This window comes from Euprymna scolopes, chromosome 30 (assembly GCF_053919585.1).
Source record: "Euprymna scolopes isolate OS-2025 chromosome 30, ASM5391958v1, whole genome shotgun sequence".
Lineage (NCBI taxonomy): Eukaryota > Metazoa > Mollusca > Cephalopoda > Sepiida > Sepiolidae > Euprymna > Euprymna scolopes.
In genome coordinates this window covers 84,281,653-84,307,678 of record NC_136511.1, presented here as the reverse complement: position 1 = coordinate 84,307,678, position 26,026 = coordinate 84,281,653, and the positions used below count along the sequence as shown (strand labels likewise).

The 26,026-nt window shown below is 32.6% G+C and overlaps 1 protein-coding gene across 5 annotated transcripts in view; it reads left to right on the top strand.

Annotated features, from left to right (window-relative positions):
• Nucleotides 1-26,026, top strand: part of LOC145254869 (steroidogenic factor 1-like) — a 377,291-nt gene that overhangs the window by 248,946 nt on the left and 102,319 nt on the right. The window contains exon 3 of one of the 5 annotated variants that reach the window (XM_080113739.1): nucleotides 10,336-10,396. The exons of 3 other annotated variants lie outside the window; for them this stretch is intronic. The gene's annotated coding sequence lies outside the window, so the exon portion shown is untranslated. Of the gene's footprint in view, nucleotides 1-10,335; nucleotides 10,397-17,605; nucleotides 17,794-26,026 lie in introns of those variants that run through there. One more of the 5 variants, XM_080113742.1, reaches the window with a different exon arrangement.

Here is a 26,026-nt window from a genome sequence, read left to right as displayed (position 1 = left end):
TTATAAACAATATTCAGATAAGCAGAAATGTTCTAGTATTTGGAGTTTTGGATGAGTATGCTGGGTAATTAGGATAGGAAAGGATATGGATCACTTGATAATCTATCTATGTTATAAGGTTCACACAGGTTTGAAAAGGTTTTAAATTTTGACTTTGGAAAGTCCTTATTTCTATCATTATTTTGAAAAATCCTTGAAAATATGGAAAATGTTTTGAAAAATCCTTGAAAATATGGAAAATGTTTTGAAAAATCCTTGAAAATATGGAAAATGTTTTGAAAAATCTTTGAAAATATGGAAAATGTTTTGAAAAATCCTTGAAAATATGGAAAATGTTTTGAAAAATCCTTGAAAATATGGAAAATGTTTTGAAAAATCCTTGAAAATATGGAAAATCTTTTGAAAAATCCTTGAAAATATGGAAAATGTTTTGAAAAATCCTTGAAAATATGGAAAATGTTTTGAAAAAGTCTTGAAAATATGGAAAATGTTTTGAAAAATCCTTGAAAATATGGAAAATGTTTTGAAAAATCCTTGAAAATATGGAAAATGTTTTGAAAAATCCTTGAAAATATGGAAAATGTTTTGAAAAAGCCTTGAAAATATGGAAAATATTTTGAAAAAGCCTTGAAAATTGTATTCTTTATTACCAGTAAACAACTTTTTTGCAATATTAAAAATAAAATCGAACTAAATACTATTAAAGTATTTTTTAAGTTTTAATAAAAATATCATTCAACTATTATTTTAAATATTGAAAATAAGATCAAAATAGATTGTTCTGAAATTACAGTGTGTTGTGGATACAAGAGTTGTGTCCATTTATCACAAAACTATCGGATGTTTTCCATATAATAGCATCAGGTAGCTTTGTGATAAAGGGACATAACTCTTGTATTCACAATACCGGAAATTCAAAATTTAAAAGTAAAGGGATCACAGTGTAAACCAATCTATAATGGGGAAAATATAATTATGCGTAGTTGGCCAAATATAAGTGGGTCAGAGAATGTAAATATGATTGTCGACATGCATATTGTTTTGTATGTAAATTAAAATTACTTTTTCTATTGTCAATTAAGTTTCTTTGGTTTATTATATCATTGTTTATATATCAAATTTCGTTTTGGAAACTTCAATTTTGTATGGAGAAGGCCTTGAAAAACTTTGAAAGGCCTTGAAAAATCTTGGAAAGTGGACAGTGAAAATCTGTACGAACCCTCTATTGTGACTTTGTTCAATAAATAAATATGATACATCATCATCATCATCATCATCATCATCATCAACAACAACAACAACAACATCAAATGTTTTCGCTACATCCTGTAGAATATGTTTTAACTGTTTCCAAGACCTCTTGCCTGGTTTTGTTTAATTCTCTGATTAATTTGCAAGTTCAGGAACATATATGGTCATGCCATCTTCTCGGTGGTTTAACTCTTTTTCTGCGCTCATTGACCATTCTTTCTAAACATATTGTAGAATACTATCTAACATGTCCCCCCCTCTCTGTTGTGTTTAGCTGTTTGTTTTATCACACTATCTTTTTTTTCTGCACCCTTCCACCCTTCCTTTTTGACATGCTTTAATCACACTGAATGTTGATCTCGTGCAGTCCTAATACTTTCCATTTAACCAGAGACATTCTTTTCTGAGAATTCATCTTGCCCGTTTCAGTTAAGTATATGTTTTACTAAAGATGATAAGCAATATTAATGTTCCGTTTTATGACATCACGTGTTCATTGGCATTCCTCTAATTGACTTCCAGCCATTTATAAAGCAAAGTCATTTCGCAAATGTTCAACGATTTTGATCAATGAAATATTCATAGTAATTTCATGCATGGATTGCAAATTCAGAATTATTTATTGGTTGGCATTTTTCTGTTCAAACAATGTATAACATTATCCTTCATAGCTAAGATTGTTCAATTGTTTCATCATCATCATCATCATCATCATCATCATTGGATTAACATCCATTTTACATGCTGGCATGTGTTGGGTGACTTTTAGAGATTGACTTACAAACTAACTTATCTCTGACCAGCTTTTTATTCATCTCTCTTTCTCTCCAATCCATTTTTATCATTTTCTCCCATGTTTTCCTTTGTCCTCTTCTGAATTGGAGCTACTACCTCAACTCTTTTACATCTACTAATCCAAGAACTCTCAGCCATTCTTTCAATGTGGCCACACCATCTCTTGTTCTGCTCCTCTCTTTATTGTCCAGATCTAATCTTCCTTTAAAGTCATAAGATCTAAACCTGTGTTAAAACAACATTATACATCTATCATATCACTCTCATATTATATCTCTCCAAACAACACATGTCCTCAACACTAGTTGTCCACTGGCTAGGTTTCACGCACGTACATCATCACACTGTGCACACATGCTTGATTTAACTCTTTTGTTTGTGTAGATTAACATTTTCTTCCTGAACCTTACTCAAACAACACAACAGCATGCAGTGATTACGAATGCACTATCATCGCATGCTGTTGTGTTGCTTCAGGAAACTGCTACTAATCCTTCCATCTTGCCACGTTTCCTTCATGATTTGGAACAGTCTTTTCAGTCTATATTCACTCTGCAATCTTGCCAGACAGTGAAACATGGTTCCAAACACTTCTGATTTGCTTTGGTGTAATGAGTGTGCCATAGTAGAATGGATTTTCAGCTACAAATTGCAAGAAAGGGTTTTATCATCCGTATTTCATCAAAAGTTTTGTCTCTCAGCCCCTCCCCCTCATCAACAGAGATTAAATCATTCCTATAATGATCTGGTCACTGATGATTGTGGTGTAAAACTGTTCCTGTGCAGTTCTAGGAGGTCCACTCTTCCAGGCTTTGTCTTCTCTTTTAAGAAGGATTTAGTTTATCAGGAATAATGATGAGGCTGTCTAGGCACTTTTTGTAGGTCAGAGTGCACCACCTCAGGGACGCTGATATCTCAATCCCACTTTTCGACCCTGTTGTCTAAGTCCTTGGAGTGGGAGAGAAGTAAATACTGTATTAGTGGGATTACAGATGCCTTACTTGTTCAGAGTCTGATATTCTATAATGCATCTAGATATTCCATGTAATCGGAGCATGGGAAAGTGAGAAACATCTGACTCAAGTGTGTAAGAAGCTGACTGCATGCAACCTAACTGATGTCAACTCTTGTGCGATGAGAATGCATGAGACACTGCCTGTTGTTGCTCACTTCAGTCTGAGATATTCACAGAACCCTAAATACTAAAACTGGATGAAGAAGAAAGAAGTAGATTTTTTTTAGTTCAAGCACAATAAATACATGTTCACTTTTTTTTTTTTAAACCATTTACAACATTTTTAGTCCTGTGATAAGTTAAGGGCTTCATTGCACTGCTTTATCCGAGGTAGAAAAGATTCAACAGATGAACCTAAAATTATTTTTTTTTTCCAAATTTTAGATTTTAATTCAGAAAAGAAAAGTTTAATTTTGAAGGATTTTTATGGCTATTTGATGTTAAATAATACATCTCAAAATCTACCTTACACATTTAAGGGGCATGCTAAAATTGATGATTTTCAAAAATTGATTTTTTTTATAGATGTGAACCACAGACCTTAAACTGCTTTAGGAGGATGATGTAGTTTGTTTGAAGCATTGTGTGTAGTGGTTAAGGAGACAAGGCAAAAGGATAATGACAGTATTGAAAGATTTTGATAAGCTGACTCCATCGAGATGTTGTACATTGTTTTCTTCTTTCTGAAGATGAGGTTTTCCTTGAAATTTAGCAAACATCTCCTAGTTCAACACATTTTAGTAAATAATTACTTAATAATTGACAATTATTGAAATCTTTCGATATTGTCAATATTCTTTTGATCTTGTCTAATATTTAACGTTTTTTCTACAAGATTGCATTGGCATAGTTTTCCAACACAGCTCCTTACAGAAATTGCTTCTTTTTTTTAAATCTATCAACATAAAATCAACATTCTAAACAATTTTTCATAGAATAAGGACAAAAATCTAATTTCCATTTCCATTTAATAAAAAATGGTTGGTGCTTCTGCATCGTTGTGTACATAGGAAATATTTCTGTCTTTAATTTAAAAGAGTGCCATGTAAAGGGGGATAATTCAAACTTTAAGGGGGATGATGAAAAGGAGATATAGACAAATAAAACATAAATAGAACTTGGTAAATTTAATTTCGTTTCAATATGGATGTAAACGATAGAATATAACTTATTTCATGTGTTTCGTTCAGTTAAGGTTTACTTCATTTCAATTAATTTTTTATATTAAAACTAGTTTAGTAATTATTTCAATAAATCTCTTTTAGCATATTCTAAGAAATTTTATTTGATTTTGTATTTATCTCCTCCTTTAATTTTCTCCTAAAAAGTTTGAATTATCTCCCCCTTCCATGCCGCACTTTTAAATTAAAGACAAAGATATTTAAGATGTACACAATGATGTAGAAGCACCAAATGTTCTAGATTTGTAAAACTCCCAAGAATTTCAAAAAAATTAAAGTCAAACCTCACTAGTCTCATACGTTTCTTTTCGAAAGAGTTGCAAGCTTTAGATTAATTGTTCCTAAAAATAAAGCATCGATTAAGTTTCAAACAAAAATCAAATCAAATTTATTTAGAAAAAAAATAGCAAAGTGCAACAAGCCACCTAAAGATACATGTCGAAGCTATTTACGTCCACATACAGTCTTGACGTTTGTTTAAGGTCACTTTAAATCTGCTAGTCATCATCACAGACATTTGCAGAGAAGAAGAGCAGCAGATATTTACATTCAAATACAGTCTGAATTCTGAACGTTTCTCCAAATCTCTTGAAACCTGGATGTAGTAGGCATTGCTATAACCTTCTCTGGCAAGTTATTCCACGGAGCAGAAACACGGAGAATGCTGCCTTTCTTCTGTTTCTATTGAGTCAAAAGTAACGGTCGTACATCTTTTGTGGGTGCCGACAGAGACCAACGTCTTCGTGCAGGGTAAAAATCTCCATAAAAGCTAAATTTATATATTCCTGCTGATGATTTTGCATGCCAGAATCACGTCTCGTCACACCCTCTCCTGCTCAAATGAGGACAGATTTATGTTTTGGAATCACTTTTTGTATATAAGCATGGAAAGTCCGTTACCATTCTGGTTGCCGTTGTTGAACACGCTTCAGATATATGATATCTTTTTGTAGACAAGAATTTGTTACTTGAATGACATACTTAAGAATGCACCCTGAGTTATATCCATAAGGGGCAGAAAGACCAACATTTACCACCAGAATTGTACAGAGTTTGAAAATTTCTGATGAAATTCACTATCAATTCGTATAAAATAACCAAATTTCAAAGAATGTACAAAAATTTTTACAGAATATTTACAAAATTGAGTATTTGAGAAAAAGTCGTTCCTTTTTTTGTTGTTGTTTTGTTTACATTATGTGAAGAATTCGTTACTCCTCATCTTAAATGGAACATGTACATCAAATCTGTTGCCAAGGCCGCTGGAAAAATGGTGGGATCTTTCTATCGATCCAGTAGATATCTCACTGCTGATGCAATTCTCTATCTATATAAGAGACAGGTATGTTCAAGGATGGAATAGTGTTGCCACATCTGGGCAGGAGCTGCTAGAAAGGACTCGTCCTGCCTTGATAAGACTTCGTAGCCTCGTAGGAGATGTCCTTTTCCTTTCCCTGCAACCTCTACCTCACAGATAAGATGTTGCGAGTTTGTCTCTGATGTATCGTTATTTTCATGGAAAGTGTTTGACTGAGCTTCAGTCTATGGTTCCCCTCGCCAAACTTTCACAAGAAACACTCGTCTAGCTGTAAACACTATCAATAATTCCCCCCACTCTTTATCTGTGCCTAAACCTAAACATAGATTCCATGAACAAAGCTTCTTTCTTAGAACTGCACGCCTGTGGAATTGTCTTCCGTTTTCCTGCTTTCCGGCTGACTACAATATGGTCGTCTTCAAGTCTAATGTAAAGAAGTTCTTGATGAGCCGTTCTAAATAAGTTAACAAATTTACTGAATTTCCATTACTAATGATTACTATATTGTCCAATTTCTACTGTACACTCTTTAACTCTTATCCTCGTGTGGCCTCTTGGCCTTGATAATGTGGTGATGCCTGTGTAAAAAAAAACAAAAACAAAAAACAAATATCCAATCACTCCCAGATGATAATATTTGGGTGAGTTATGGTGAAAACAATGATGTCGCATTTCGTTCACTTGAGAGAATTGCTTCACAAGCTCCACAGAATCTAAAATCATGGGAACATGTTATTTATAGGGATCTATTACATTCCAACATATTTCTTTTCTTTTTTATTATTTCTTTTTTTTTTTATTATTTCTTTTCTTTTTTATTATTTCTTTTTTTTGTCTCTTGGATCAGTTTTCCATTTTTGAGTCTGCAGATTTGTTGATGATGATGACGACGCCTACTTTAAGAAACACCTCCTTCACTTTAAATAAATATCAAGTGTTCATTTAATTTCCACCCTCCTCCTAGGATTTACCCCCCCACACACACTCTTAAACTCTTGAAAACTACCTCTAATAATGTATTTTAAGAAATACAATATCATGGCACTGTTTCTTTCTTCTACATTTTGTTTTCTCATATTTGCTTGGATTCCAAGTTTTATTTCTTTTCCACTTTCCATGTTCATTGCTTCTTGGCACACAAAAAATAATCTAGTTTAATTTTCTTTACCTCCTATTCTGGAAGTTAGACACAAGATCAAGTGTTGATTTGATGGATGTGTTTCTGTGGAATGAACTGGATTTGAACTTGGCACACCCAGGTTTTTAGTCAGTGTTGTTAATCACTAAGCCACCGTCACAATCTAATTGCGTGCTATGTAGCACTAGTTATTATGTAAACAGGTAGCGTCCAGCAGGTGTTGGTGTGATTGCAAGATTTAGAAGAAAGTTAAACGAACTTCTGTTATTACTAAACAGCAGTCTTTCTACTGTCAACAAAGAGAAGAGTCTATCAGGCATGTGTATGCAATGTGATACTATGTATGGAGATTTAGCCTGGTCAGTGAGGATTGAGGACATGCGTTGCATGAAATAAAATGTATAAGAATGATACGATGGATGTGTGATGTGTATCTTAAATACAGGCTTAGATTTGATGAACCCAGAGGAAGATTAAATCTGGAGAATATAAGGAGATGTGTACAGAACAAGAGACTTTGATGGTAGGGTCACATTGAAAGAATGGCTGAGAGTGTTTAGATTCATAGATGTAGAACAGTTGAAACAGCAGGTTCATTTTGAATGGGAAAGAAAACATGGGAGGAAGTGATAAGATTAGCTTTTGAAAACGAGAGAACAAATAAAGAGCTCACCACAGATAAGTTAGTTTGAAAGTCAATTTCTAAAAGTTGTCCAACACATGCCAACATGTAAACAAATGGTAATGTTCTAAGTTTCAGAGAAAACAAAGTAGTCTCTTATTTTTATTTACGATTTTAGACTTACCTCATCTTTCGAAAACAAATTTATAAATGACTGCCATCTTGACTGTTTTATGATGTGTATATGAGATAATGCTGAATTTATAGTCAAGCATGATCATGGACATTGTCTTTTTCTTTCCATTTCTGTTTTGTCTGTCTATATGTCTGCCTATCTAGCTAGAATATACGGCACAGTCATGTCGACACACAAAAGTTAAGCAACATTGAGCCTGGCCAGTACCAGATGGGTGACCATTTGGGAAGGCAAGGCACTGTATGTAATGCGAGGTAAAATACCAGGTTGAGAAACTAGCACGGTCTATCTTTCTCTCAAAGGTAGATGGGACGTCTAGTGATGGCGTCACAATAAAAAATACCCTTGATAGCCCTGGTGAAGCATCAAGTATTCAGCTACCGACAAGATTTGAATTACACTACAAACTCATAGTGAGTTCAATCTTGGCTATGGCTGCACTGGATTGGATTGGATCTAGCTTTCTCTCTTTTTTTTCCATTCCTTACATATGACGATTTGATTTTTTCATCCCAAATCCGTCTCTCTCAATTTTCTCCCAAGAATTTTACTAAACTGCCTTAGATAAAACCTAAATATTAATGGTTGCATAAGATTAAGAACCTATAAACATATGCATATCACCATAAACCATTGCAATACATGGTTGCCTTCAGTCTTAACTCTCTTCCAGATCTTCATCAATGATCTCCCAAATCACATTCATAGACATTTATGCAGACGACACCCCAATCTATGGCAACACTTTAAAGGCAAGCAATGATCAAGATTTTTCTGATTCTTTCTCTTCTGATCTTGAGAACTTGATGCAATGGGGAAAGGATGGCATCGAAAACCAAGCTTCTCTCCTTTCCTTATAATCGCTCTGACCCCCATCACGCTCTAATTGAAATGAATGACTCATCTTGGGGAAGCATCATGTCTTGACAAGCTTCTGGAACTGACCTTCGCTTCTGATCTGAAATGAAACACACTAGAAAAATGGTTGGATCACTCTACTGCTCCAGTAGGTATCTCACTGCCGATGCAATTCTCTATCTGTATAAAGCCATGTTTGCCCTAAAATGATGGTAACGTCAACTAATTACTTGCTGCTAAATATTGAATCATAAAGTATCCATATAAAGAGGGAGGTCTTTAAAAAGTTTTAACATGGATGCGAGTTCTTTGCTTTTTAGCAGAATTCTGATTTTTTTTCCATTATATAAAGTGCAGTTGTCTGTATGTGTGTTTGTATATCTATCACAAAGTAAAAAACTACAAAACAAAACCCCATAAAGTTGGTATGTTCCTAACCAGCATTGCCCTGGATGAATAGAAAAATTATTCATTTGCTGGAGGTCAACAGGACCAGGTTTCATCAGAAGATGGTTGTTTTTTCAGTGTCATTATGTATTTTGGAAAGAAAATGCTGACTCTTTACGTGAGAAATCTACTACATGAAAAAGAGTTGTATGTGTGTGTGTCCATCTAGAGAGGAGTAGGCTGGGCAGAGGAAAAAGAGAGAGTTGGAGAAAAAAATAGAGAGAAGTAAAGAGCTTTAAATTTTAATAGAAATAGAAAACTTTTGCTCAGACAACACCATATAGCCCTGCTAGTCTTTAATAGTCTTTTTTTCCTATTCTTATACTTCAAATCTTGGGGTACTTTCCGAGATCTACAATAAATCTTGGAATTTGCTGAATCTTGCTTCTCTAATAGCTGGAAGATGGCCGTGTGGTACCAGTGTACAAAAATTCTGGTGAAAAGACTTACCCTCTCAATTATCGCCCTATTAATCTCCTCCTTGTCTTCGCTAAAATCTTTGACACCTTAATTAATTAAGCATTAGTTCACCACCTCGTAAAAGCAAATCTTTGCTCTGACAAACAGTATGGATTCAGTCGTTCTACTGCAGATATTTTAATAGCCATCTCTGAACACATTTACCATGTACTGGATAAGGCGGTCGAAGCCAAGGTTGTAGCCCTTGATATATCCAACGCCTTCCTAATGAAAATAAAATCGTATGGTATAGGTGGACGTATATTAGATATAATTAGATCCTTCTTAGACAGAACTATCCAGGTTGTCATTGATGAATGTACATCAAAGCAGCATAACATTCATGCAAAAGTGCCTCACTATTATTCCTGATATTCATAAACGACCTTCCTGATAATATTGTGTCTGAGATGAGTAGATTTGCTGATGATACAACATTCTATAATATGCATTAGGGAAGAACAGATGTACATAAATCTAAGACAATGGCAGAATCATTAGAAAATGACCTCCAGACCATAATGGAATGGGGCCCGCAAATGGAGGGTAACATTTAATGCTAGTAAGACTAAGTTGCTCTCCTTTAATATTTACAAGATGACTCTCCAATGACCTATATCGATGACAAATAACACCCTACCTGAGAATTCTTCTTTCAAACTCCTCAGCCTAATATTTGCGAGCAATATGAACCGGAACAAATACATTGAGGACATTGCGAAAGCTGCTACAAAGAAGGTAGGTTCCCTTTATCAAGCTAGAAGAATACTCACACCTGAGAGTATCCTGTACCTCTACAAGGCCACCAATCTTTCCTAGGCATGGTCCAAAATAGTAGCCCCTTACATCTAAGTGGTAATATGCCTTGTTAGGGATTAACGTGAGTAAAAAAAAGTAAATAAATAAATAGAGCTTGTCTGTCTGTCTGTCTGTCAATCACAACTTTTTTAAACGTAATAAATATGTTGCAGAATTTATTTGTTTTCAAAATATTCGAATTGTACCTACTCTTTTTTTTTCTTTTTTTTTTTTTTGTGTAATGGAAATTGCTTCAGATCCGACATGAAGCCATTTGATGTAAGAAGCTAACAGGAACTAAACATGATTATTAATAAGGTAAGAGATGTCTCTTGACCTTAGTTTTGAAAATACCAAAACTTCAGGTAAGAGGAAAATAGTCATAAGAGAGTTCCACTAGCTTGCAGTTCTTGGAAAGAAGCTACTGGAATAGGAAGTCATAAATTAGATAATGACGCAAAAACAAATAGTTGTGTTTGAAATGCTAATGAAAACATGAAAAAATATCAGTGTGATTGAATCGATGAAAGGAAACAAAAGAAATGGATGAGAGTGGAGAACTTTTTTAATGGAAATCGTTCAGGACAAGACTTGAAACAACTTGATCTAAGGAGCTAACAGGAGCTAAGCATGATTATTGCAAAGACAGGAGATACCGATTGGCTTTAGTCTTGAAAAGTTATTGGTAGGAAGAAAACAGTCAGCAGAAAGTGACTCCCATAAGTCTGCAGTTCTTCGAAAGAAACTTCTGGGATAAGAAGCTGTATTACAATGAGCTATCAAAACTGTGAATTGATGGAAACCACTAGAACAACGATTCAAACAAACTGGAACAAAGGAAGCGGAGAATAGATTGGACAATTCTAAAAAAACACATGCCATAATAGTATTTATAGAAAAGATTGTGACATTTTTTTTTTAATGGAAACTATTGGATTAATACTAAGTAATAAATTTCCAAGAAATGAAGTGGAAATCGAAACCAAAACCTTGAAAACTTCAATTTCGCATTTATCAACTGATCTATGTGAACTTTCTTATAAATAGAGCTTTAAACATTACCTTAACAAAAACAGTACAGTTTTTGTATGATGTCATAGATTTATGATTTCTGTCATATTTCAAAACATGAATTCAAACATAAGCAATCATACCGGCTTCCCTAACTGTACTGATATGCAACAGTTTAAATGTAACGTAAACCAACATCTTGTTAATCTTTCATAGGCATGGTCCCAAATAATAGCCCCTTATGTTCAAGTGGTGATATGCCATGTTAGGGGTGAACGTGAGTAAAAAATATAAATAAGTAAAGGAATAGTTAAACAGTATTAATAGTTTGGAAATTATTTTAATAGACCAAAGCAATTTATTTTGCTTTGATAATTGGTGTTAAAAATAATTGAATATTTAATAGATATTAGAATTTGGGTTCATAGGTCCCATAATTTTAATCTAGAAAAGGTTTATTTTCGCTTATATTACTAGTAGCTCCCATGCATTTTAGTTCTCCCCTTTGTAGTCAAAAGTTGCTTACACTTTAATTTTGTTTTTTTGATTCAACATTGGAAATTCATCTTTATTTCAGGTTGGTTGGGGGGGGGGCATTTGTGAAACTAGAATTCTTTAAAAACTTAATTTTAAGACTTGATACTAATCGATTAATAGTAAAGAAAAATTAATGTTTTATTAATCTGAAACCTTCTCTTTAACGTTTAAAAATATGTTTTTTGATATTTATTTTTGCAGAAGTCACATGGAATAACTCTTTACATGCCTAGTACTCTTTAATGTTTAAAGAATATTGGGTGAGTAGGGAAAATATCTCCATTTCCAAAAGTTCTTTTTAACCAGAATAAATATTTTCAGAAAAAAAAATGAAATGAAATAAAATATATTTGTACTAGTAACATAATGAAAGGAAAAAATAGGCTACTTCGAATCAAATATTGCTATGTCAAATGGATTACTATTAGGGTTTGTCTCTCTTAAAAATCCAGCAAGATAACTAAAAAGAAGATATATATTTTGTGGTGTCAAATTTTCAGTGTATAAACTCAATAGATGTTAATTTATCATTCCTGAGCATTTATAAATAGGCCATAAAAAAAGCAAATTCCAACTAGAATATCTTTATTTTCCAATAACATATTTTTTAGAAGTAGATATGGAGAGACAATCGTGTACTGTTTTTGGCTTTCTATGGTTAAATCAAATATAGCATCGGTTTTGGGACAAATCTATATATACATATATATAAGTGAACGTGTCCGTGTGTGGCTGTCTTTATGTCTGTGTACATTTCCCTATGCAATAACTCTGTCAATTTTAAGTCTACAGACTCGAAATTTAATATACAGAGTACTGAGATTTGTGAAAATCTTTGTAATCCATTTTCAGACAGAAATTTGGCTGTTAAGGGGTCAAAGTTCAACGATGTGACCTTTCAGAACTCTACCAAACTCCTCTGCCAATTTTGTGTCTAAACACTTGAAATTTTAGATATAGGTTCCTTGGACATGGATTTAACTTAATAACTTGATTTGAGCCCCAAACAATAAATGTTAAGGGGCCATAATAAGGATCAAAATTAAAAAAAATTGACCGCTTTTTTTGTTTGTTTTTTTTTTGTTTTTTTTGCTCAACATACACCTCCAAACACCCGGGCAACGCCGGATACCCATGTTAGTACACAAATAAATCCATCTGAAGGAATGTTTTCTAAAGGAAGATTTCAATTTTTAAATATTTTTCGTTTTTATTTTTTGTTTTTGTTTTTCTGATGAAGTATGTGTTCTATAAAATTCAGGGTATGCTTGTATAACCTTGTTAACCTTGTTAACCTTGATTATCTTGATAAATGCAGAAACGGCCATTGAAAATGAATTTCTTTGCTGGAAAATAAAGATATAATCACTGGGATTTGCCTTTTTTTCTGTTTATAAATGCTATAGAATTATGAATTCATATATATATAATAAATATTTTTTATTTATCCACATACATATATATTTCATTGTAATAAAACTCTTCAGTGTGACTTGGTAAGGCTATGTCGCTGGTTGCTGGGATTGAACACTGGACTAAAATTGCATTTGACTTCCATTTAACACCTGCTAAACAAAAATTATTGGAAGAAATGGACGTTTTCTAATGATTACGTTTTTTTCTTTTCATTAATTTTAAAATTTTTATTTTTATTCCATTTTCACCCCAAACAAGGCACTTTGAAGTAGGGGGCTACTATCGGGGATATAAGTTGCAAGGATATTATGAAGGGAGATGAGCAGAAGATGTCTGATTAAAATAGTTGTAGAACAGGTAGAGAGATGCAACATAGGACAGAGGCTGAAACTTAGATGACAGTTCAGGAACTATCAGGTTTGCAACTCTCTTTTGAACCGTGTCCAGGAGGAAGTGATTAGTAGCAGATGCATCAAATGTGATAACAATACTCCATACATGGGCGAATGGTGGACTTATAGAGGCACATGATACTTTCAGATGTAAATAGCTTTCTAGCATGGTAGAGAAGGCATGTCTTCTTCACAGCGGCTTTGGCAATGCTCTCAGTGTATCTATTCTAACTCATGTTTTGCATGAACGCTAAGCTGAATTTAAATTTTTCTCAATTTGTGAAGCAAAAATCATGAAAATTCAATCAGTGTTGATTATTTTTTATTATTCTTTCGATTTACATCTTGTCACAGGTTTACCCAAAAGATTTCTGTAGAATTGGTAGTACAATAATATTGTGGTGGTCTCTGCATTCAGTGTCATTGGTATGAAAATATATTACAAACTCCTTAGGATATCTTGTGGATAAACCTGTACATATTTTTTTTTTTATGATAAAAATGAATAAATATAATAATATGCTAAGGAAATTTTATGTTCTTATGTATGTTACTAGATTCCCTCCTTTTTTTTTCAAAGATAAGATTACTTGATCGAGAAAAATGCAATGTGAAACAGTTTGTTTTTTAAATCTCATCTGATGGCGCTGTTGTTACTGAGTACCATTCATTCATTCCATATGATCAGATAATTATTGTTGGCATTTGTTTCCCTGATATGTTTCTAGTTAAAATTATTTCCAGAAAAACATCAGGTACTGTCAGGAGGCACTATGAGAAGGTTGTCAACATTCCTAAATGAAAGTGTTTCTGTGGAACAAACTGGATTCAAATTTGTCATCCCCAGGTTGTAAGTTTGCGTCGTTAACCACTAAGCCACTGTCACCTCTCTATAGCGCTGCTGTGTCGAACTGCAGCTTGAAATAAAATACAGTATGCTAGGATCAAAGTGTAGTGTATGTTTGTCCAAAGATAGTACGATAATATCGTGTTCGCATCAGACGTTCATAGAATGGAAATCTGTCACAAACTCTTACAAAGATTTTAGAAATAGACCCTTACTCTCATCTCTATAACGCGACATATTCTGAAACTACAATAATTAGAGTGCTTAGATAATTATGTTTCAGTTTGACCAAAGGTCGTATAATAATATTGTGGGGTTTTCATTTGTATTGAACGGCCATACAACAGAAATATGTCATAAACTCCTTCTAAGCATGACAGCAATATACAGCAAATAAACGATACAGTTGTGCCATTTTCATGGATTGCTAGGAAAACTGTTACACCTTCAAATCAAGTTAGGTTGTCTTTCTAAAAAGAAGAGCCTCTTTAAAACAAGGATTTTTAGGGGTTAACTGGTTTGTCTTAATCACCTTGGGTCCCTGGAAGTTGATGTTGAATATATATGGATCGACCCCTCCCTACCCTCCTCATAAACAGACATTCTCAAGATTGCGAACCCTTTGTTTATTTGTCTTAACCTCTTCACTATGTTATCATTAACTTTTCCAGCCTTTCTCCCTCTTTTTCACCTCTATTTCTTCACTCTCACTCTCCTCTCTTTCTACGTGTCCTCTCACCTTTCCTCTTACTCATCCTATCCCTATTTCTATTTTTTGTATTTTTCTTATCTTTTCCTCCTCTCTCTCTCTCTCTCTCTCTCTCTCTCTCTCTCTCTCTCTCTCTCTCTCTCTCTCTCTAAGCTATATTTATTTACAGACTTATTTTTAGATATTTTGAATTATGATTGATATTGGTTGACGGTGTTCTTTCTCGTTTTTTTTTTTTTTTAGGGGAGGGAGATAACACTATTTCTGTTTTTGTAAACGACCCAAATTCCATTTTTTGGCAATATTCTTTTCTCTTGCCATTCTATTATTGAAATCTATCTAGTTCAGAATCTCTCATCAGTATTCATTACTATGCTCCAATGCCGCCAAAAATTATGTCATTTTTTTTACCATCGCTTCAGTTAATTGCATATTCCAGTGCCGCACAATTTACAAATTACTTAGTCTGGCCCAAACAACTGGTAATATGAAACATTTTAAAAAATCCAAAAAAAATCTAAAAAATAAAAATCAGTAAAAAGGGAGATAACTCATTTTAAATTAAAGGATATAATAGGAATTATCTATCTTAAGGTTTAAAGCGCAAATAAATAAAATAAAAAAATAACTATACTGACTTCAGAGCAACACTGGGTAAGGTACAGCTAATTAGTAATAAATTTTGATAGTTGTGTAAACCAGAGAGTTTTTCGGCAATTAGGGTGAAGTGATTTACATTATCCTGGGAGGAGCATAGAAGAGTGGTCCTGTGAGTTCTATTCAACTCATGTAAGCAACCATTAATGACAACATTTGGTATAAAACTATTGAATGTATTTTCAAATAATGGCTACTTGTTTTGTTTTTTGCAATTAGAGAGGTGGGGGAGGGGGCCTTTTTTAATCCTAAAGTGATGAACCTATGTTTTCATCTTCTTACTACTTCTCTTCATCATCACCATATTTGTTTTAACATCCGGTTTACATGCTGGCATGTGTGTGATGGCTTTAAGAAATTGACTTCCAAACTAACCTATCTCTGACCAGGTTTTTATTCATCCCTCTTTCTCTCAAGTCTATTTTTATCATTTCCTCGCATGTTTTTCTTGTTTGAGGTTCGGTTTCTAGTCAAATTTGTCAGGAGTATTTATGTTGATCGGAGGGTATAAGTTCAGTAAGTTTATTGGAGCACATTCTATGGAAGTAAAAATGTAAAACAATTATAGTAAGGATACATTAGGACGATGGGACAGGGGCTGGAGCTTGTTAGACAGTGTGGAACCCATTAAGCCAGATATTTTTTTGACATGACTAGCGGTTGGTACATCAGCTCCGATGGGGCAACAATATTCCAATTTCAGTAAATAACGGAAAAAAAAAAAAAATTATTTTTATTTTTCCATTTATTTCCGAAATGTGTCTACATTTTTTTTTGTAATCGCGCACGCGCGCGCACACACACACACACACACACACACACACACAAATTGGTAAACTTTACTATTAGCGATATAATTTCGAGATAAACTCTATTGAGAAATACACACTTTATATATGAAAACATTAGGTAAACTTATCCAATAGGACCCAAATGGACGAACGACCATTTTGGAGAGCTTGTTATTACCTTAGGTTTACATATTTAAAGTGTGTATTCCTCAATACAAAATGTGCATGGCATTTCTCAACAGATTTTTTTTTTATCTCGGAAAGATTTCTCTTATAATCATATTTTTTAATAATAATAAAAAAAAAAAAAATTAAAAAAAAAATTCAATGCCTACACAGAATTTTTTCTCACAATAAACTCACGCCGTGGTTTAGTGACTTTGCCCTTGTGTGTGACCTATTTGCGTTAAAAATATTCGATAGAAATTGTCAAGTTATAAGCTTTTAAAGTTACCGTAAATACCGATTCTGAGCAAAGGAACGACCATAAGTCAGTTACTAACGTTAACAAAATGGCTCCTCAGTTCAGAATCTCTATTTATGCAAACTGTAAATTTCTACTTTCGTTCCACTTCAACATTCATATTTAAAATGACGACATTTATAGGTTTTCGAATATGCTGTAAACGAATATCAAATTTAAATTTTGCGCAGACAATTAGTTTTTTTAGATATTAAGAAAAAATTGTCTAATTACTTAATAAATGTCAATAACGTTCGCCATTCTTAACATGAGGAGGAGGAAGTGTTTTGTGACACGCATGCGCAAAAATGACCACCAGTAAAAACATAATGGATTACATTGGATAATAAAGGTCTTAATATCCAGAAAACTAATCGTCTGCGCACATTTTAAATGCGATATTCGTTTTCAGCATACTCGAAAACTGGTACAAGTCGTCATTTTAAAGGTAAGTGTTGAGGGGGAAAGAAAATAAACAAAATAGCATGCAAACTAACTTTACAGGCGCTTAAAAAAAACGCAAATAGGTCACAAATGAGTAGGTAAAAATATTATTTGGGACTAAATTTTCTTCTGCATTTAATTTAAAATAATTTATGTCGATAATACTAATGATTTGCAAAACAAACGTTTTTTTTAATGGTTTTTAAATGAAATCTGACAGCCATTTAAACTAAAGACTAAAATCCGAATTTAGTTTGATAGGAGTTATCTTTCCTTGCCAAGAAGTAAAAATGCGGACATTTGAAAATCTAAATCAAAAACAAATACTACTTTTTGGTTTTGTTTTCACGAAAACTTTTTTACATGAAATATAGTCCGCAAAATATAAAATAAGAATCGCATTCGAAGATTGTTATCTCAAAAAATCAAGATTTTTTTTATCAACACAGTAAGTAAATTATTAATTTTAAATCCGTTTGTTTAGTAACAACGTTGTTGTCTCTTTGAGGCAGTCATGAAAAAATATTGAAGTGAGTGTTTTTTTTATTATTATTATTCTTTTAATTTCCACCGTCGAACACGTGTTTTTGTTTATCTATTTCTTTTTTTAATTCAGCATTTTAAAGCATACATGTTATACGTTTGTGAAAATATGCTTTTAAATGTCGAATAGAAAAATATATAAAAACGTAAAAAAAAAACACGTGTTCGAGTAAGAAAATGTATATAAAAAAGAAATATGTAAACAAATTTTTAGTAAACTTAAAAATTGTGTTGTAATATGCAAAGTTTGCTATATATTTTGCTTCATTTTTTTTTTTATAAATTGATATTTTTTTAATTCGAAATTTCTGAGAAGGTAATTGATGTTAGGAAGGGATTCTTTTCTTTTATTCGCTTTCTGTTCGCCCCCGATTCTTTTTTTGCTAATTGTTTTCAAAAACTATTTTCGGTGCTAGTGCAGTGCACTATTCGCGCTATTTTTTAAATCGTATTTCCAAGTTTAATCAAAGTTTTATGATATGTTTTTTTATTAAATTGTAAGGTTAAAGTATAGAATAGTTACAAAACACCCCCCTCCCATGTTAAGAACGGCTTTTTAAATAATAACGTTATTTCAGCACGGATCAATGAGTACACTAGTACATTATTTTCATTAATAATTAATTTTCTATCTTATCGTTTTTCGTAATTTTTGGATAAGTTCATTGTGACAATTCAGTAGATCTTATTGGTTTCACTTGAAATTCAATTTCGATGTAAAAATTTCACTACAATAACGAAAAACCTTTTAGTTTAAGCAGCTAAAATTAAAGAAATGTACACTTAATCAATTTCCAGATGCCTATTACATCGCTATCAATATTTTTCTTCACGCACCTGTAAAACCAGATTCAGCTTCTTTTTTTTTATTATTATTTTATTTATTTATTTATTTAATGATCTGATAGTTTAAACTTTCTTCTTCGTACAACAAGTTTTTTCTTTCTTACATTCCACGCAACAGTCGCAACACAAAGAACGTAAGATTAAAAAAAAAAAAAAAAGCACTTCTTCTTTTCTTCAATTCCCAGATTCTCATGGGGGTCAAAGTTAAAACCCGAGGCCGATGTTCCAATTTACTTGCCTCCCACGAGGGCAGAGTTAGACACAAGGTCGGTTTGTAAAGTGGGGAAAATCCAGATCCCCAAAATGGGGCACTCCAGATGGGAACAAAAATTAAAATTGCCTCAGTCATGAAGGATTTCTCCTCCACTGACCGGGTACAGAAACTGCGAAGCGAAGTGCTGCTGCAGCATTAGAACAGATACTACACTCTGGTCTTGTCCCGAAGGTTAATCAAGGTTTTGTTTTACTAGTTACATAGATTCGAAAAAGTTGTAAAAAAAAAACAAAAAACAAAAAAAAACAAATGTTATCAAAGGAAAGAGAAGTTACTTTTCTACCTAACTGGATCATTTTTTAGTGTTTTTATTTAACGTAAAATGTTTAGTTGGTTGAAAAAAACATTGTTTATCAATATATTTGAAAAAGACAAATGGCAGCAAGGTCTCTGTTGAATACGTTTAAGTTTGGGAAAATGAGTTCAAACTAAAAAAATGATACAAAATACTGTTAGAAACCCACTCAATATATGTCAGCTTATGTCACGGTAACATATGTTGAGTGAACAGTATAATTTTTTAGTTTGAACTCATTTTCCCAAACTTAATGTATTCATCAGCGAACATGCCACCATTTGTATTTTTCAAATATATCGATAAACACTGCATGATTTTTTTTTCGAACCGAATAAACATTTTACATTAAATAAAAACACTAAAAAATTTATCCAGAATTTAGTGTGTAAAGTCGTTTCTGCGCACCAGATTCGTGCATGCCTGAAACAATCATATTTTAACCAATCAGAACTTTCTGAATTTATTCGAATTGGTCTTTGTGGAAGCCACCCATACGCTAACAAATAAAACAAAACAAAATTGCGATCTATTGATTAAACTAGGCAAAAAAAATCTATTAAAATGCATTATTCTTGGAGCAACTTTTTTGCCCCCCAGAAAGATACAAGCCTGCATTTTATATGAAAAGCGGAATGATTTGAAAGGTTTTCTATTTTTAATAGAATTTTAAATTTACCTACCCCCCCCCCCCCCCAAAAAAAAAAAAAACAATTCACCACCATTTTTGTCTCGATGGATAACACATTTATATATTTTTAAAAGGTTTTTGAATCAATTAATTTTTTTTTTTCTTTTTTTTTTATCTAAATAATATTTAGGACTCTGCAAAAATGTTATAACATGAATTTCTAATGATTCTATCGGTACTGGTCGCGGTAAGAGTTCCCTGCCGAACACCCTAAAAAAAACAATGACTTCTCCCCACGCATGCGCAAAGGACATGTTTTAGTTGCCATAGTAATAAAATACATTACTACACATTTATTAATAATATCTCACTTTTAATCACTTTTATCAACTTTTTTTTTTTACTTTTTAATAGCATTTTCTTTTTAAATGACAACGTTAATGTTTATGAATATTGAAATAAAATACATTACTACACATTTATTAATAATATCTTCTTTTTTTTACTGTTTTACTGTTTGTGTCACTTTTATCGACTTTTTCTCTTCTTTTTTAATAGCATTTTCTTAAAATGAATATTAAAATAATTTCCCAACTTTTTTCATTCCTATGTGTTTTTAGTTTTGTGTGTTGAATGAAACTTTTATTTTTCATTACAATAATAGTTATCGACCCCGGTTCTTTGGCTGACAAACGACATCTGTCGGCGGTTCTTGAAACTAAATTACACGCATTCGCTTCATGTTACTGACATGCAGAAGTGCCAATGGTGCCATAGGTGTTATTGCAAATTAACACTCTTAGCTAATTCCGTAAAATGAGATTCTACTTTTTTAGGCGAATTTGCACCCTCCCCATGTTAAGAATGGCTTTTTAAATAATAACGTTATTGACACATAAACAGTAAAAAAAAAAAAAGATATTAATAAATGTGTAGTAATGTATTTTATTTCAATATTCATAAACATTAATTTTGTCATTTAAAAAGAAAATGCTATTATAAAGTAAAAAAAAAAAGTTTTAAAAAAGTCGATAAAAGTGATTAAAAGTGAGATATTATTAATAAATGTGTAGTAATGTATTTTATTTCAATATTCATAAACATTAACGTTGTCATTTAAAAAGAAAATGCTATTAAAAAGTAAAAAAAAAAAGTTTAAAAAAGTCGATAAAAGTGATTAAAAGTGAGATATTATCAATAAATGTGTAGTAATGTATTTTATTACTATGGCAACTAAAGCATGTCCTTTGCGCATGCGTGGGGAGAAGTCATTGTTTTTTGAGGGTGTTCGGCAGGGAACTCTTACCGCGACCAGTACCATTCTATCTTTTATCGCACTCTATAGATTTTGTGTGGTAAAATTAAAAAATCCAAAATTTAATAATAGTTAGGAAGAAACTATGGTAGTCTTTACATGAATAAATGAAGATCATTTAGCCCTATACATTTTCATGTATTTTGAACGTTTGTTTTGATGATTAAGTGAAGAATCAACTTTATAAGGTTTGAATTCTTTTTTCAGAAGTGATACATTATTTGTTGTCTACATAACCACAAAAGTTAAGCAACGATGAGGCTGGCCAGTACCAGATGGGTGACCATTTTGGAAATGCTAGGCGCCATGTGTTAGACAACTCTTGCATCTGGTATCACGCTTGGTCGCCTTGACCCTGTCTTGCCATCAGGACCAAGTGTTTCTGGATGAGAGAATGTGGTAGATGCAAGTCCCTCACACTTTAAACTAAGTGAAGTGCGGGTCACAGCAAAAAGGAAAAGGGACAGATAACAACTGTTTGTAGGCCTTATGGTCTTCCATAGGTGAGGTGATATCACATAACAACAAATTGCCAAAAGAAATTTTCATATTTTAAGCAAAATGCGCAGTTATTTATCGATTTTTTTTTTTTTTTTTTTTTTTTTAATCGATTCTTCAAAGCATTTCCTGTTTACTGGTATATTAGCAATAGTGGGCTCGCTAAAAGAAAATTATTAATTTATTTTTCTAGGATTTAAAAGTAACTTTTTTCATAAAAATAATAAAAATATATCATTTTTGCTAATATGAAAGATAATAACATATTTAACAAATTTCACATTTCAAAAGATGAAAAATTACACATTCAAAATTCGGATTTTCAACCTTAAAATCGTATACGTGCATAGTTGTTTTGTGTTTTGTTGTTTTTTATCTACAATCCTCACCCTCCCCACAATACAATATATTTTGCTCAGTTTCAGCTGATTATATAAGCATATTTGTAAGCACAAATAAAGAAGGGGGTTGTAGATAAAATATATATATATATATATATATATATATATATATATATATATATATATAATCGAGGTAAGACACTGATTAGAAATCATATGAAAGATCCTGATAGGTATTACTTGAAGTTATACTTTCAGGGCGATCCTAGCACAAAAAGGAGAAGCTCAATATTTAAGCATAGAGCAATATATAAGTTAAGTGGTTGTATTTAAATTCTGAAAAAAAACTAGATTTATAACCCCGGAGGACATTGTACTCCTTCCGATAATGGACTGCTCAGGTTGTATCAAATTCCCTTTTCCTATAATTATTTCCATATATTTATCATTCACCACTCAAAAAACTATTTTCAATATTTGTGCTGAAAAGCAAAATAAGTGTCTATTTACAGCTGAACATTTTGCTAACCGCATTTCATTTCCTCTGATGATATGAGCCTTTATTGAAAATCCATGGATTAAGGAAATCAACATAACCCCTTCTATATATTCCGTTTGTCAAACAATAAATTCTTAATTTGAATATATGTGTCTGTGTTGTTTTTTCAGAATTTAAATACAACCACTTATATATATATATATATATATATATATATATATATATATATATATATATCGATTATGAAAAGAAACGTACACTATTATAAAGTTCATTCTTCGCTTAATAATCGGTGAAAATTTCGTATTGATTGGATAATTACTTGATTTTTGGTAGATTTTTAAAGAGAGACTCCATCAAAAAATATTTATTCATTCCTTCCGTTTTGGCTATGCCTAATTAAAACAGAATGAGAACAGAAATAATAGGTGCCCCTTCCAATTCAACAAAAGTATATCTTGCATCATGCTTGTATTTAATAAACTATTTGATTTAATTTGTCATAAAGTAAAATAACCTGTGTTCAACCATGTTGATTAAGTATATAATCAGAAAGGAAGTGCTAAATTGGCTTCTGTGTAATTTAGACTATTGAATTAGGCATGTGGTTTTTTGAAAGTATTCAGCATGTATATGCAAGTGGAGCATGGCCAGTCAGGGTTGAAGACCTGCGTTGCATGGATAGAAATTATTTGAGAATGATACGATGTATGGGTAATCTAAGTCTTGAAGACAGGCTGAGATTTTATGACCTTAGCGAAAGATTAAATTGGACAGTATAGAGAAATGTGTGCTGCAGAGTTAATATCGATGGTATGGCTCGATTAAAAGAATAGATGAGAATTCTTGGGTCACTACACGTATATTTGTAGTGCTAGCAGATTCAATTTACAGAAGACCGCAGAGGAAAACATGGGAAGAAGTGATAAAAAATGGACTTGAGGGATGGCCAAAGATAAATTAGTTTGAAAGTCAGTTCCTTAAATCTGTCCAATGCATGGCAACATGTATAACGAATATTAAACCGATGACGATGACTCATCTTCCAATACTCCGTTGATATTGACTGCTGTTTAGAAAACATTATGACCAAGTTTGAACTGTAGCCAGAAAATATTTCTTTTTCATCTTTGTTTTTAAGGATTTGTATGTTTCAAAATTGTATTCTGAAAAAAAAAAATTGGCGATTCATTAAAGAATTCTGCAATGGAAATTGTCGCAAGAATATGAAAGAGTGAGGGTCGCATCATTTGTGTTAGTGTGAAGACAAGAGATGATATTTACTTCCCTAACATCAGCACACAGATGAAATTTTCATGCATCACTGAACCAGAATCAAGCTGACAGCTTGAAGATATGTAAATTTCTTGTCAATAAGAGAGGTTTTGTCAAGCCTTAAAAAAAATAGCAAATCATTTGTGAGTTTCTGAATTTTTGAGATGAGGGTTGGTTATTCGTATCATTTGGATTCATCGAACTACTGTTCTCATCTTGAGTGTCACTTTCCTTTCTGCAAGGATCTGTGGCGCAGTAGTTAAAATACTTGGAAAAGTGGTATTCTCCTGAAGGTTCAAGGTTTAATTATCAGTGTGGGCAACGAAAAAATACAATTGCGAATTACTTATAACCTCTATCCAATCATGGCTGATGGAATAAGCGCATGCTTCCCCTATGAATTAAATAAAAGGTTCCGTTGAAAATTCTATCCAAATTCCCGAGTTCGACAAGATACACCTGAAAAAGGTCGGAGGTTACATCAACCAAAATGTTGTAAAAATGACAATCAAGATGAATGAAAAGAGTAGTCTGAAAAACTCTAAGTAATAGGCATCATTTGTGAGTAGCATTTCTTTTTCTTTTATTTTCATTATTCACCTCTAACAAAATATATTGCTACCGAAACATAAAGAATTACTGTGATAAAACCAGGTTGGGAAATGGGCAGAAAGATGTTTGTTCACATTACATTTAAATTTTTGCATGTTTGTATGCTCAGGTGAGCAAGGAGAATAAGGGTTAATGAATGTAAGTTGATAGTGTAGTAATCATTAATGGTGTAGCTTGGGTAGAATTTGGTTTATTTGGGAGGACAACAACAAGAACTTGTTTACATTGGATTTGAACGCTACCATGTTGTAATCGGCCAGGAAGCAGGCCGGTGGAACAGTGTTTCACAGGCGGGTAGTTCAAGGAAAGAAGCTGTGTTCATGGAATCTGCGTTTAGATTTAGGCACAGGTAGAGAGTGTAGGAAAATTCTTGATAGTGGTTGTAGCTAGTCGAGTGTTTTTTGTGAAAGTTTGGCAAGAGGGGCATAGATTTGAGCTCAGACGAGCACTTGCCATGAAAATATAACTAAATGATGAAAATAACATAAATAATAGTTTGATATTTTTCTGTTTGTATATTGAATAAAAAGAACCACAATTTGACGATTATTGATAAAATCTTTGGTGCGGAGGATAAAAAAAACCCTTGGCTGATGACTAAAAATGAGATTGTAAAACTTCTCTTCAATCAGAAATTTTAAATGTTTGATCGTTCGACCTGCTATAATGATAATACCTATGCTCATAACCCATTTTGTGGAAGGGCTCTCTCTAATGTTTTGCCACTTTGAGTTATCAAACTATATATATATATATATATATATATATATATATATATATATATTTTTTTTTTAATTTCCACAACAGTATGGGGTAATTGTGTCCGTGATAATAAACGATGCTATTTTATTACCGATTGTTTAAAGTGTCAGCAATGGTATTGGATTGCATCCTGGCAAAGTTCAGGCTTTTGATTATTATATTGTTTGTCCTTCAAAAATGAGGGCATACTCCACTCACTCGGCCTGATCACCTAAACACACCTTGCATAATGATGTAATTGTCCGTTTGGGTTCTTTGATTAAGCTAAAACAAATATTTGTGATTAGAGGATAAAATTTCTCACCCCATCCCCATCACTAACCCTGTTTTTTTTTCTTCCTTTTTTTTCCCCTCATTTTTTTTTTTCCTTTTCTTTTTTTTAAAATTTTTTTTTATCCCCCTCTCACTTTTTATTTCTGTTTTTCAATTTTTTTTTTCCTTTTTTTCTTCCCACTTTTTATTTGTTTTTCAATTTTTTTTTTTTATATTTCTCTTCATGGTGAGAAGTGATGGCGATTCTAGTCCAGTCTCAGATCTATTAAGTTCCCTTATACTTTTTAATTCTACTTGGGAGAGGTATGAACTCCTCACTATAAAACCCTTGACTGCCGCAGGAAATGGGAGATGATCATACCTCTGTGGAACCCTTGTTTTAACAGTAATAATAAGAATAGCAAAATAAAATATTCAATGTTTGTTGGTTGAAATACTTAATAATTGGTCAGTTCTATCAAAATACTCAATCTTAATTGGTTGCCTATACCGGATTTCAACCAATTGAAGAGAGTTT